Raw genomic sequence first — 12,432 nt, forward strand, 5'->3', positions numbered from 1 at the left:
GCTTTTTCTTTTAATTTTGCACTCTCTGCCTTTTTTCGCTCTATGACTTTTTCATACAAACCTCACTGTTTGTCTTTTTCCATGAGACTCAAGACATGACAAAATTAAACAGAAAACTTACAAAACAGAAAATTTGAAGGAGAAGAACATATGTTAGCTCAGGTAGCTCTGAGAACCCTGTGCCTTGCACTCTCACACTGTCTCCTTGCTCCAAACAGTGGCTGTTCTCTCTTTTTAAAGAAGAGGGAAGCATCCACACTTGAAGCTAACACCCAAACCAACTTCTTCCTCCTTCATGAAACAGAACCGGTTCGACCACATAGAGAGAGAAGAGATAACCATGCAAAACCCAACATGCAATTACCTCTAGTCCTTTCTTGATCATCACTCTTCATCAATCCGAGCGCTCCATCCTTGGCTTCCTCTCCAAGATGGATTTCTGGCCCTTGATGCTTCATGATGATGATGACTTCATCTGCTTCAATCTCTGCCTCTTCCATCACTTCGCCACTCTAGCTATTTCCTGTGGTGGTTGAGCAGAATCAAAGACAAGCCATGCTTCAAGAATCTCCCTTGCTAGCCGAATCTCCTTCCTTCTTTTTGAGTATGAAGGATCCGAGATTACCTCACCAAATCTTACCACATTTGGTGATTATCTCAGCCACAACATACTTTTAGTTTTCTTTTTCTTGCCATCATTAACTTGATGGCCTTGATGCATGCAACTTCTTCTTTTTCTTTTTGGTAGCTTAGTGTAGCTTCCATGGTTGCTGTGACATGACCGAAGAGAAGAGAGAAAGGGATGAGAGAGAAGAGAGAGGATGAAGAAAAGCAATAAAGTGTGTTTGAATAAATTAATTAAAATGGATTGCTTTTACTTCCCTTTGATTGAGTAGCGTGTAGCATTGATGATCACCATCATGTCAATCACACTTTCTCTCTCATAGTTCCCATGCATTTATTAACTCCACTTCAAAGAGATTTGAATTCCATCACATGGTATGAGTGGAGTCCGTTGGGAATGTGCAGCATAATTAAAGAAATGGGTTTTATTTGTTAAAAGGATAAAGCAATATTGTGTGCCCCATCTCCTTTTGATTTCGGTCCAAGCAAGTTGGTCATTTACCAACAATAAATTTGGGCTTGCACATTTAAATTTGGCCTAACATTATAATGATCAATTCAGCCATACATCATTGAATATTTTTGAATCAATGCTGAATTGATTTAACCAATTGGGCTTAAGTAACAATTTCTAGCCCAAATATGATTTCAGCCAACATTATCACAAAGTCTTAATACCAAGGCTGAATATTTTTGATACAATTGAGCTTGATATATTTTTCTTTTCTTTTCGGCCCAATAACAATCCTGCATCACAAAATTATTAATTAACGTATGTTAAATAAAAATCAAATTAATAATTTTGTAATTAATTATTTCAATAATGTTTGTTCATCATCAAAAATTAAATTAGAGTTTTCCAAACTCATCACTATTGATCTTAGATTTTTTTAGCTACTAATACCTTACAAAGAGACACATGTGAGAGAGAAGATGATCAGAAATTTATCTATAAAAATAAGAGATGAAAGAAGTATTGAATTATCGGAGAATATCTGATTGTAAAGTAATGTTCTGAAAAATACATTTTAATTTTTTTTAGGATTCAAACGAAAAAAAATCTGTTATAAATAATTGTGGAATTTGAAATGAATTAAAGTGGATACAAAATTTTTAATGGATGAGAGAGTTGGAATTAATTTACTAACTCTAATAGAAAAGAGAGGATCAAATTATATAAAAATTTAATTAAAAAAATATTTATACTACTAATTTTTTTGTGTATAAATTTTGTCGGCAGAAACACTGAAAAAATATAACAAGCTATAGTTTGATTAACTTTATTTGGAGAGGTTAATAAAAACGATGTTGAGAATGTTTTTTATTTATTTTTTAGTTATGAGTTTATTCAGCAGTGTGATATATCTAAGTGTTTGCCTCTAATAATTTATACACTGTTGTAGATATTCTTAAGCAACATTACGTAATTGGACGAAAGTACATGAAAAGAAGGAAGAGCAAACGAGATAGTTGATTTTTTTTTGTCATCTAAAATATTTTGATAAAAAAAAATGAGAGATATTTAAGAGAATCATAGCCCCTGAGGTGAAGCCTCACTTAAGAGTTAAGAGGGGCCAATAGCCCCCTAAAACTCAATTTTTTTCATAAATTATATAAAAATTTTAATTTAAATTTAATCTCTTTTATATTATAAAATTAATTTTGTTTTTTTCTAAAATTTAGTCTAACTCTTCTGTCGATGGTTCTCTAGATCTTTTATAAAAAATGAGTAATAATTATTCATTAAAAAAATTAGTTCAAATAGCATAATTTTTTTCCTTTGTCATTAGAGTTACTGTGTTCAATAGTCATTAACTTCTTTGATTTCTCAAACTTCTAACGTTCTATAAGAAAATAAAAATAAAACCAAATCTCCTAAATAGATTCGGTTACTAGAAAATAACTTTTTTGACTTTTCAAAAAAATTACTTCTCAACTGAAAAATAAAAAACGCTAGAATTAGATATTTTTCTTTATTTAGTTTAATATTATTTTATATGTTATTGTTTATTTAATTTAATTTTTTATGTTATATAAAAATATTAAAATATTTAATAAGTATTAATAACATTATATTTTTATAGATTGATAGAAGAATTTATAAATTATAATTTAAAAATTTTAATTTATTTTCAAGCTAAATTCTAAATCCAAGTGATTATATTTTTTGCACCATCTTTGTAAAGTTATTGAAAGTTCCAATTATTGAAGAATAAATTGTATTTACATTAAAAATAAAATAGTTAAAAATTTAGTTCTAATTCAATTATTAAAAAATTTAAATCACTCAAAATTTAAAGAGTACTATTGTTAATTATTTTATATTTTTTATTTATTATCATATTAATAATAAATTTAAAAAATAATTATATTTATAAATTTTATTTTAATATAAATATTATTATGTAATTTTTATGTTAAATTTTTTATCTCTTCAAAAAAAAAATTTAAACTCTGCCACTAGTTAGGTTGGTAAAAACCTACTAAAATTGGTATGGTGCCACTTTTATGGTTGTTGATAGTAATATCGTACATAACTACATATTAAGGTTATTAATATAGTTCTGTTTGTGTTTTTAGGTTTTTTTATTAGTCTTTATGCTCCATCACTTTTTGTATGAGCTCCTTATTTCAAAAAAAATAAATAAATAGTTCACATATTAGTATTTTATCCTTTAAAACCTAAAATGTAAATTTATTAAGTATCATTATTATTTAACTTGGGATGAATTCTATTTAGTTTATGTTAGAGGACATTGTATACCATTTTGAGATATATACTGAGATTTATATATTTTTTTAAGGGTTAAATACGATTTTGGTCTCTAAAATATAGGTCAAAAAAATTTTTGTCTCCAATTTTTTTTTTGCATAAAAAATTGTTTCTAAGGTTTAAAACAAAATTTTAAAATAGTCTTTTTTACTTAAATATTAAAATTGGGACCAAATTATCCATAACAAAAAAAATTATCAAATAAAAATTAAAAAATTAAGAGAAATAAAGTGTTTCTACTTCTGCGAATGAGAAAGGGAAGAAGAAGAAGGGAAAGGAAAAAAGAAGAAGCAATTGTACACGATCCACCTATGCCTCAACTTTTGTCACCACTTCCGTACGATTTTGGTCTCTAAGGTAAGGACGATTTTAAAATCAAATTAAACTTTAGAAACGATTTTATATGTAAGAAAGACTTAGGATAAAAAAAATTTTAACATATACCTTAAGAATCAAAATCGTACTTAATCCCTTTTTCTTAACATTCAACTACTTTAGATTAATTATTTAAATGGTTGGAGTTAAATTAAAAAATTTTAAGTTATAAAAAATTGTTTTGTTTTTTAACAAATGATCAGGAATTGTAAAAATATTTACTATATAATTTAAGAGAGAGGCATAACCCATGGGTGTTAAAAAATACAACCCGATTTCAAAAAGTGTCCAAAGTTAATTACAAACAAAAATTAAGAAAAATGATTAGAAATATTTTTTGCCTAATTTTTCTATACGATTTGCTTATTTTGGATTTAATCAAATTTTAAAAATAAAAATTTAAAGAATAAATACTGTTTTAGTCTTTAAAAATTAAAATTGTCCTTAATTTTTTTTTAATTTAAAATAGTCCTAACATTACATTTAGTATTAAAATTATTATTTTTAACATAATAATTTTTCAAATGATATAAATACCCTTTTATTACCACCACACCATTGTTTTCCTCTCCATGGTTATTAGTCACCACTACTAACAATACCACATTTTAAATTCTTCAAATTTAACAACTCATAATTGTTTTTTCAAATTCAACATCAACAATCAACAATAAAAGACAAAGAGAGTTTAATTTCAGAAATCATTGACTCTTCGTTTAAAAATATTTAAGATCCTAATTTAAAATTTTTAAATTCTATTTTTAAAAAATTAGAAACTTAAATCTTAATTTTCTTTTAATGACAGCAAAAGTGAAACTGCATAGTGACGGTGTGTGACAGTGAATGTGGACAATGATGACGATGGCAATAAAGATAGACAGTGACGGTAATGTATAAAAAAATTACGATAGAGTCTCATAGAGGTGGCAGCAAGAAACAACACAAAGACACAGAAAGAGAAAGGGAAGTGCGGGAGGTGATTCTAAGAATACGAAGAAAGTCGCCAGTGGTGATAGCAAGAAAGAAGATAGGGAGTCATTTTATTTTAATTATCAAATTTTATAAAGAATAAATTTGTTAAAAAAATTATTTTAATACTAAATATAACGTTGGAGATTATTTTAAACAAAAAATTGTTAAATATGATTTCGATTTTAACTTCAAATCTTAAGAACCAATATAATATTTATTCCAAAACTTAATTATTTTAGACCAAAGAAAATAATAATATACACTTAGCAGTTATCATTTCATTTTCATTTTCATCTGTTTAAAATAATTGAAAACTAAGTACAAATAACATGGAAAGGTCATAGCTGTTACCATTTATTTTCTTTTTGAGTTTTGACTTTTCCATTCAATAAACATCATTTACTTTTTTTTTTTTAAATACAACCTGTTTATTCTTTAACATCTTTTTTCTTAGTCAAATTCAAAGTATTATATAAAATATAATAACTTAAATTTTATTTAATAAATAAGAAATTTAGATGAAAACTAATTATTATCATGATAATAAATGTAGTTTGACGAGACCTTTTAATTTGTAATTTTTTTGGTAAACTAATTTGAAATGTTTTAAAATTTATATAATAATGTTCTTTTTTTTTTCTTGTCTTGAGATAATGTTCAATAACTGTAATGCACAATAACAAACTAATTTATTTCCGCCTGCACGTATATAAGGCCCATATTAGATTGGCCCAATTAACTAATTTAAAGGTTATTCGTTGCAACAAAAACTTGATTACTTCATTACCCAAAAAATAAAAACTTGACTACTTGCTCATGACCTGTGACCCACAAACAAAATTACATTGAAAATTTGAAATGCATATTGAGTTTGATGTCAACAGCACAAGCGGGAACAGAAGATGTCTTCCTACTCTCTATTTCCACCCCCAAATTTACTTTTCATCTTCGTCTCTATTTTCTGTTATGAGAAATATTGTTCTCCATCTCTATTTCTTACAGGGCCTCATTCTCCGCGAAGACCTCATTCCCTATCTCTCTAATAGTTTTGACTAATTATTAATTTTTATAGGAATAGAGTTAAAAGTATTCCTCCTATACAAAATAGCAAAATTTTATACAAAAAGTTCAAATGTCAAAATAGTGACTTTCAAAATAACGTAGTAGAAGACGTCATGGTGAGCCAGAGCACAGAGCAGTGGAAGAAGTGAGGTCACGACATCAGAGAAGAGAATAGATACGAAGATAGAATTGTGAAAAGGAACGTCACGAATATAGAGAACAACATAATGAGGGTGATGGAACGGTGAGGGGTGACAATGCGGTGAGACGGGAAAGTTGCGAGGGGGTAGCTATAGAGAGGTTGGATAGAGTATGGATGACCTTAGAGATCTGTGAACTAAAGAAGGGTTATACAAATGAGGATTAAGAATTTTGAGTCTCTCTCTATATATATATGGCATGTGAAATGACTAAAAAATATATATGAGAAATAAACTATTAAGAACAATTAAATAAATTTAGAATTTCGGGAATTAAGAACAATTAAATAAACTATTAATTTTTATTAAATTAGGCCAACTTTATTAGATTTGATTAACAAAAAGACTTGATATATATATATATATATATATATATATATATATATATATATCATAGTTGTTAGAACCGAACCGGTGATTGAACCGGTCAAATTACTGGGTCACTGGGTTACTGGTTAAACCGATTGACTCGGTCCTATATAAATAAAAAATAAAGAATAGTCAAAAGTTTAAAATTAAAATTTAAAATACATATTTTTACTAACATTTTAAAATATCAAGTTATTTTAAAACAATATAGAACATGAACAATAAATATTTTATTATTTTTACTCTATCATAAATATTTTTATTTTATTTTTATATTAAAATAACTATTATTTTTAAATTTTAATAATTTATTAATTAATTTATATCTTTTATACTATTATATACTACAAGTATTTATTAAAAAATAATATTAATAGATATTATATAATTATAAAAAAATAAGTGAGTTTATCATTATTATTAAATAAAAATATAATTAATTTAAGAATGAGTGAATTTATAATTAAAATTAAAATAAATTAAATATATATTGATGAGTTTGGAAACTCTATTTCTAATTAAGTGATTATCAAACATTATTACTATGATTAATTGCAAAAATTATTAATATTAGATTGAATGATTAAATTAATTATTTGCAATGCAGGTTTATTTGGGCCAAAAATAAAATTCTGGTGCAAACCCAATTCAGCCTTGGTATTAAAATATTATGATCATAATAGGCTGAAACCATTGGGCCGAAATAAAAATGCTGCTAGCCCAATGATTAAAATATTCAGCATTAAATATGAAGTTAGCTTCTTGTGGCTGAATGGAAAATAAATTACTTGGGCCAGAATGAGTTTAAATGCTCCAAGCCCAAAAATTGTTCCTGATGCATGATCCGAAATATACTTCACCAGGAAAGCAAATGTTGATATTTGCCTATGCCTTCCAACGGATCTCAATTCCAACCATGTGATGGATTTTAAATTCATTCAATTACCATTTATTACATGTGAACTATGAAAGAGAATTTGACAAGTTGATTTGATGGGGATTAGCAATGCTACACGCTACTCCACCTAAGGGAAGTAAAAGCAATTCACTTTAATTAATTTACTCAGATACACTTGATTGCTTTTCTTCATACTTTCTTCTCTCTCATTTCTTTTTTTACTTCGGTTATTGCCCAAGAAGCCATGAAAGCAAAATGGAGCTACCGAAGTGAATGAAGAACACTCTACAAGACCATCATGATGATGGCAAGAAAACATAACAAAATAAAAGTATGTTGTGACTGAGATTATCACCAAAAGTGGTAATATTTGGTGAGGTAATCTCGGATCCTTCATACTCAAAAAGAAATAAGGAGATTCGGCCAGCAAGGAGGAGATTCTTGGAGGCATGGCTTGTCTCTGATTCTGCTCAACCACCACAGGAAGTAGCTAGAGTGGCGAAGTGATGGAAGAGACAGAGATTTGAGCAGATGAAGTCATCATCATCATGAAGCATCAAGGGCCAGAAATCCATCTTGGAGAGCAAGTCAAGGATGGAGTGTTCGGATTGATGAAGAGTGATGACCAAGGAAGGACTAGAGGTATTTGCATGTTGGTTTTTACAAGGGTTACCTCTTCTCTCTCTGGTCGAACCGGTTCTGTTTTGCATGGAGAAGAAGTTAAGCTTGGTTTGTTTTGTTTCAACGGTGAAGACTTCACTTCTCTATAAAAGGGGTGAACAGTCACGGTGTGATTCAAGGAAAGAAAGTGAGAGTGCAAGGCACATAAGTCTCATAGCTACCTAAACTTACAGATTTTCTTCTCCTTCAATGTATTCTGTTTTGTAATTTTCTGTTTAATTTTGTCATGTCTTGAGTCTCATGGAAAAAGGCAAACAGTGAAGTTTGTATGAAAAAGCCATAGAGTGGAAAAAGACAGAGAGTGCAAAATTAAAAGAAAAAGCCATAGATGTCTTAGAATTCCTTTGTTTATCTATGTTGTGTTTCATGATTCTGTGGGAATTCTCTTGTAAGTTGGGTTAGCACTTTACAATTTGTAATCTGGATGATTATAGTGAAATTCCATCATTGTTGTGATGGAGATTGGATGTAGGCTGCATTGCACTTAGCAGCTGAACCAGGATATATTTGGGTGTAATTTTCTCTCTCTACTTCTTCATTTCTGTTTCTGCTGCACAGGAGCTAAAATAAAAAATATCTCGTGCCAAGTGATGAGACAAAAGTAAGAAGTCTCGTGGCTAGAGACGAGACAAAAACAGAAAAGTCTCTTCAAATACCAGAAAATGTAATAAAAAAAAGAGGACTAAGATTTAATCCCCCTTCTCTTAGCCACTGAAACCATTATACATATATATATATATATATATATATATTGTGTTTGGTTATCTGATCCAGAAGCTAAATCTATCCTCAAGGTATTAATCATAGCTAAAGACTCTCCTAACAAGACATGAAATCCACTTCTTAACAGTGAATCCGATTATTTGTGTATGCAGTCATTATTGCTTGATAATTATAAATAAAGCTCTATATTTAAGTAAAATATTTAAATAAATTTAATTAAGTTGTTATAATTTACTAATATCTCAATTGCTGTTTTTTTTTTTTTATTATTGTCGTTACGGTCATTATTATTATCTTCTCCTTCTCTTCTTTCCTTTTTTATTTGATTTCTTCAATTATTTTTATTCGTTTTTATTTTTTTCCTTTTCCATCATCATTATCGTTATCATTATATCATCATCTTCATCATCGTCAGTTTTTATTGTTATTGTCGTTATTATTATCGTTATCGTTGAATTTTTATCATATTAATGACGTCTGATCTAAAATTAATTGGATGTATTTTTGTTCATGATTAGTCTTGTTTGTGTACTTACTTTTGAACTGAGTTGGCGTATGTGTCGCAATTATTATTAAGTAATTTCGGTGTAAAAACTAAAAAATTTATGTGTATTTGTTAAGAAATTTCGGTGTTCTGCATAATTCAAAATTCAGCACACGCGAAGAAGAAAAAGAAGAAGGAACAGGACGAAGAAAAATGAGAAATGTAAAGAAGAAGAAGAAAGAAGAACACGAAGAAGAAGAAGAAGGAACAGGAAGACGGAGAATGATATGTTTGCGTTAGTGAAGCACGCTTATGTACACGTTGCGTGTAATAAAAATAGTTTTTGTTGAATTTGGGACAACTTGATTGAATTTGGTTGTCAAAAAAACTTGAATATATAGTACGACTGGATAATTATTTAACGTTAAAGATTTTTTTTAAATTTGAATTAATTAATTAAGATAATACAATTAGAAAAAAAATGATCATTTATCTATAAAACTATTCGATTAAAAACAAGTATTTTGTGAGGATATGAGTAATTATTGTTTAAATATAAATTTAAAAGCTTTTTCTAAGTTACATTTGAAAGTATATATATATATAGAATTTAATAAAATTGACAAAATTATATTTTAATTTTTTGACAAATGTATCTAATAAGTAGAATGTACTAGAATTTGAACAGTGCTACTAACTTTTTTAGTGAAAAAATAGTTAATATTAATTATTCAAATACAAGATAACACCAAAAAAAATGTTAATCATCACTTAATATTTCACTCAAATTTGTATTAATGTAAAAAATTTGCTTTTGAAAGGGATAGAATAACTAGCTAGTTTTACTTTTACCAATGAGGAACTAGATTCCCTTTGGGATTTTGAATCCTCCCAAAGAAGACCAACACAATCTAAAGCAGATATATGCAATCAGTGTCTCGCAATGTCAAGGCAAAATTGTAGTACTTACAACTGCCATCATTATTATCAATTTATCATTATTATTATTATTATGTTACTCATCATAGCTAGTGTCTAGTGAAGTAGTGATGAATAGGAGGCCTTTAATTTCATCACTTCCTCGTGCATGCATCATGTTCATCTCTCACCTTTATCTCATTTAATTTAATACACAATATACAACATGTTCGAAAATTTTCAAGAATCAGATAAATATTGGTGTTTCGGTAATTTTAGTCCTTAAGTTTAATTTTAATTATAATATATATAATGACTCAAAATTTTCTCAATCATAATATATACTTAAAATTTCCTCAACATATTTTTACAACAAAAATCAAATCAATTTATAAAGATTTAAAATCATTGTATTGACCAAATTAAAAAAAAGGTAACACCTTATATTATTTGATTTTCTTATATATATTTTTAACTAGGAAACTATTTTTTTAAATTAATATTATTAACTAATTTTTTATTTTTTTATTTTAAATTTTAAAATTTAAATGCTAAATCCTAAACTTTTCGTAAAATAAGAGTCAAAAAGTCATTTTATAATAAAAAAATAATTAATATTAAATAATTAAAATTTAATTATTTATACTTATTATTTGGATATAAATATGCTTCTTCAGTTTCTCTCAAAAATTGCACAACTTTTTACTGTGTCGTATAAATTTTATTATTATAGAAATTTAGATAATAATTTAATTTTAATATATTGTGAGTGTAAATTATATTTATATGTGTATTAAATTATATAACGTCACGTTAATAAAAATAACTTTAATAAAAATATTTTTTTTATATTGACCACATAAATGATTATTAAAAATAATATATATGATACACTATATATACATCAAAATTAAATTTTTTATATTAATGGAAAGTTTATTGACAAATGCAAAGGCTTGCTTAAACTGCATTTTGCAAGTATTGTATATATGTTTGTTTCGTGGGAAAGTGAGTTCCTGGCAAGTAACTCATTTGCCATGATGACCCATATGCATGTGATCGATCGATGTATGTTCAGCAATTGAACTTATTATTAGTGATGCTCTCAAGTATATATATGTACAAGTTAGTACAAAGAAATTCAATTACTACTACTCCGTTCCCTACTCTAGTTGTATATTTTCCTCTCTAGTTGTATATTTTGCTACATTTTTCTACTCGATTTCTTTAGGAGAAAGTATAGAGAGTCAATGATTTAGACGTACAATATATACAATAGAGGTTTAGGAAGTATTAGAGATATGACCAATTCAAAAGATTAATGGTGCAACGCAGGAGAAAAAAAAACTAAACAACATATAAAAGAATAAATATATTATGTCTACACTAAAATTAGTTATTAAAATTAATTATTAGTGTAAAATATATATTGATAATGGATTAAACAATACGTATATTTATATATAAATACATAATAATTAATTTTAATGACTAATTTTAATGTATAAATAATATTTTTTATAAAAAAAATTAAAAAGAGAATTATATATTATCTAAATCCGAATTTGATGAACCCTTTTCCACAAAAGTGTAATGACTTGTTCATCCTAAACGAGAATGGTTGTTTATTTGTCCTTTCTATTTTTCTTAATAATAAATTGACTGCACGCAATAATAATAATAATAATAATAATAATAATAATAATAATAATAATAATAATAATAAGTGTCTGCATTCTGAACACATAATCGGTAAGAACTGCAAATCTTTGGCTGCAATGAAAAACCGCATAACACCAAATAAACACCCATCATGAGTTCATGACAGAAAAACGCTAATTCTTTCTGACTTTCACAGATTCCTGCTGGAGAGCTGAAAAAGACCATGATTCGGATCAAATCCCTATATTTATTGAGGCAATTCTTGAATGCTTGACAAAGGAATATTTTTCTTTCATAACATCCATATATATCCAATGTTAAATATTTTTCTGAGTGTAATGATAAGTATTTGCCTCATTAATTACTAGCAAGGTAGGGATTTTATTTATTTGTATACTAGCACTTGATTCTAAATCATTACTAGAATGAATATAGCTTTGTCTACTATTCAATCAACCTAATGTTGGTATTCATTCTTTTTATTCTGGGCATCTTTTTTTTCCTTAATTATCTTTTCCAAACTATGCAGAATTTATTCTTCTTTTTTTGATAAGCGCAGAATTTTATTCTTTTAATTCGTGTTACCACACTGCACGAACTCTGAAATACAATCCATTAGATAATAACAAAACACTTAAATGTCACGATAAAAAGAAAACAGCTAATTAGATATGTATAATTGAAATGATAA

The sequence above is a fragment of the Arachis stenosperma genome, chromosome 8, assembly GCF_014773155.1.
Source record: "Arachis stenosperma cultivar V10309 chromosome 8, arast.V10309.gnm1.PFL2, whole genome shotgun sequence".
NCBI lineage: Eukaryota > Viridiplantae > Streptophyta > Magnoliopsida > Fabales > Fabaceae > Arachis > Arachis stenosperma.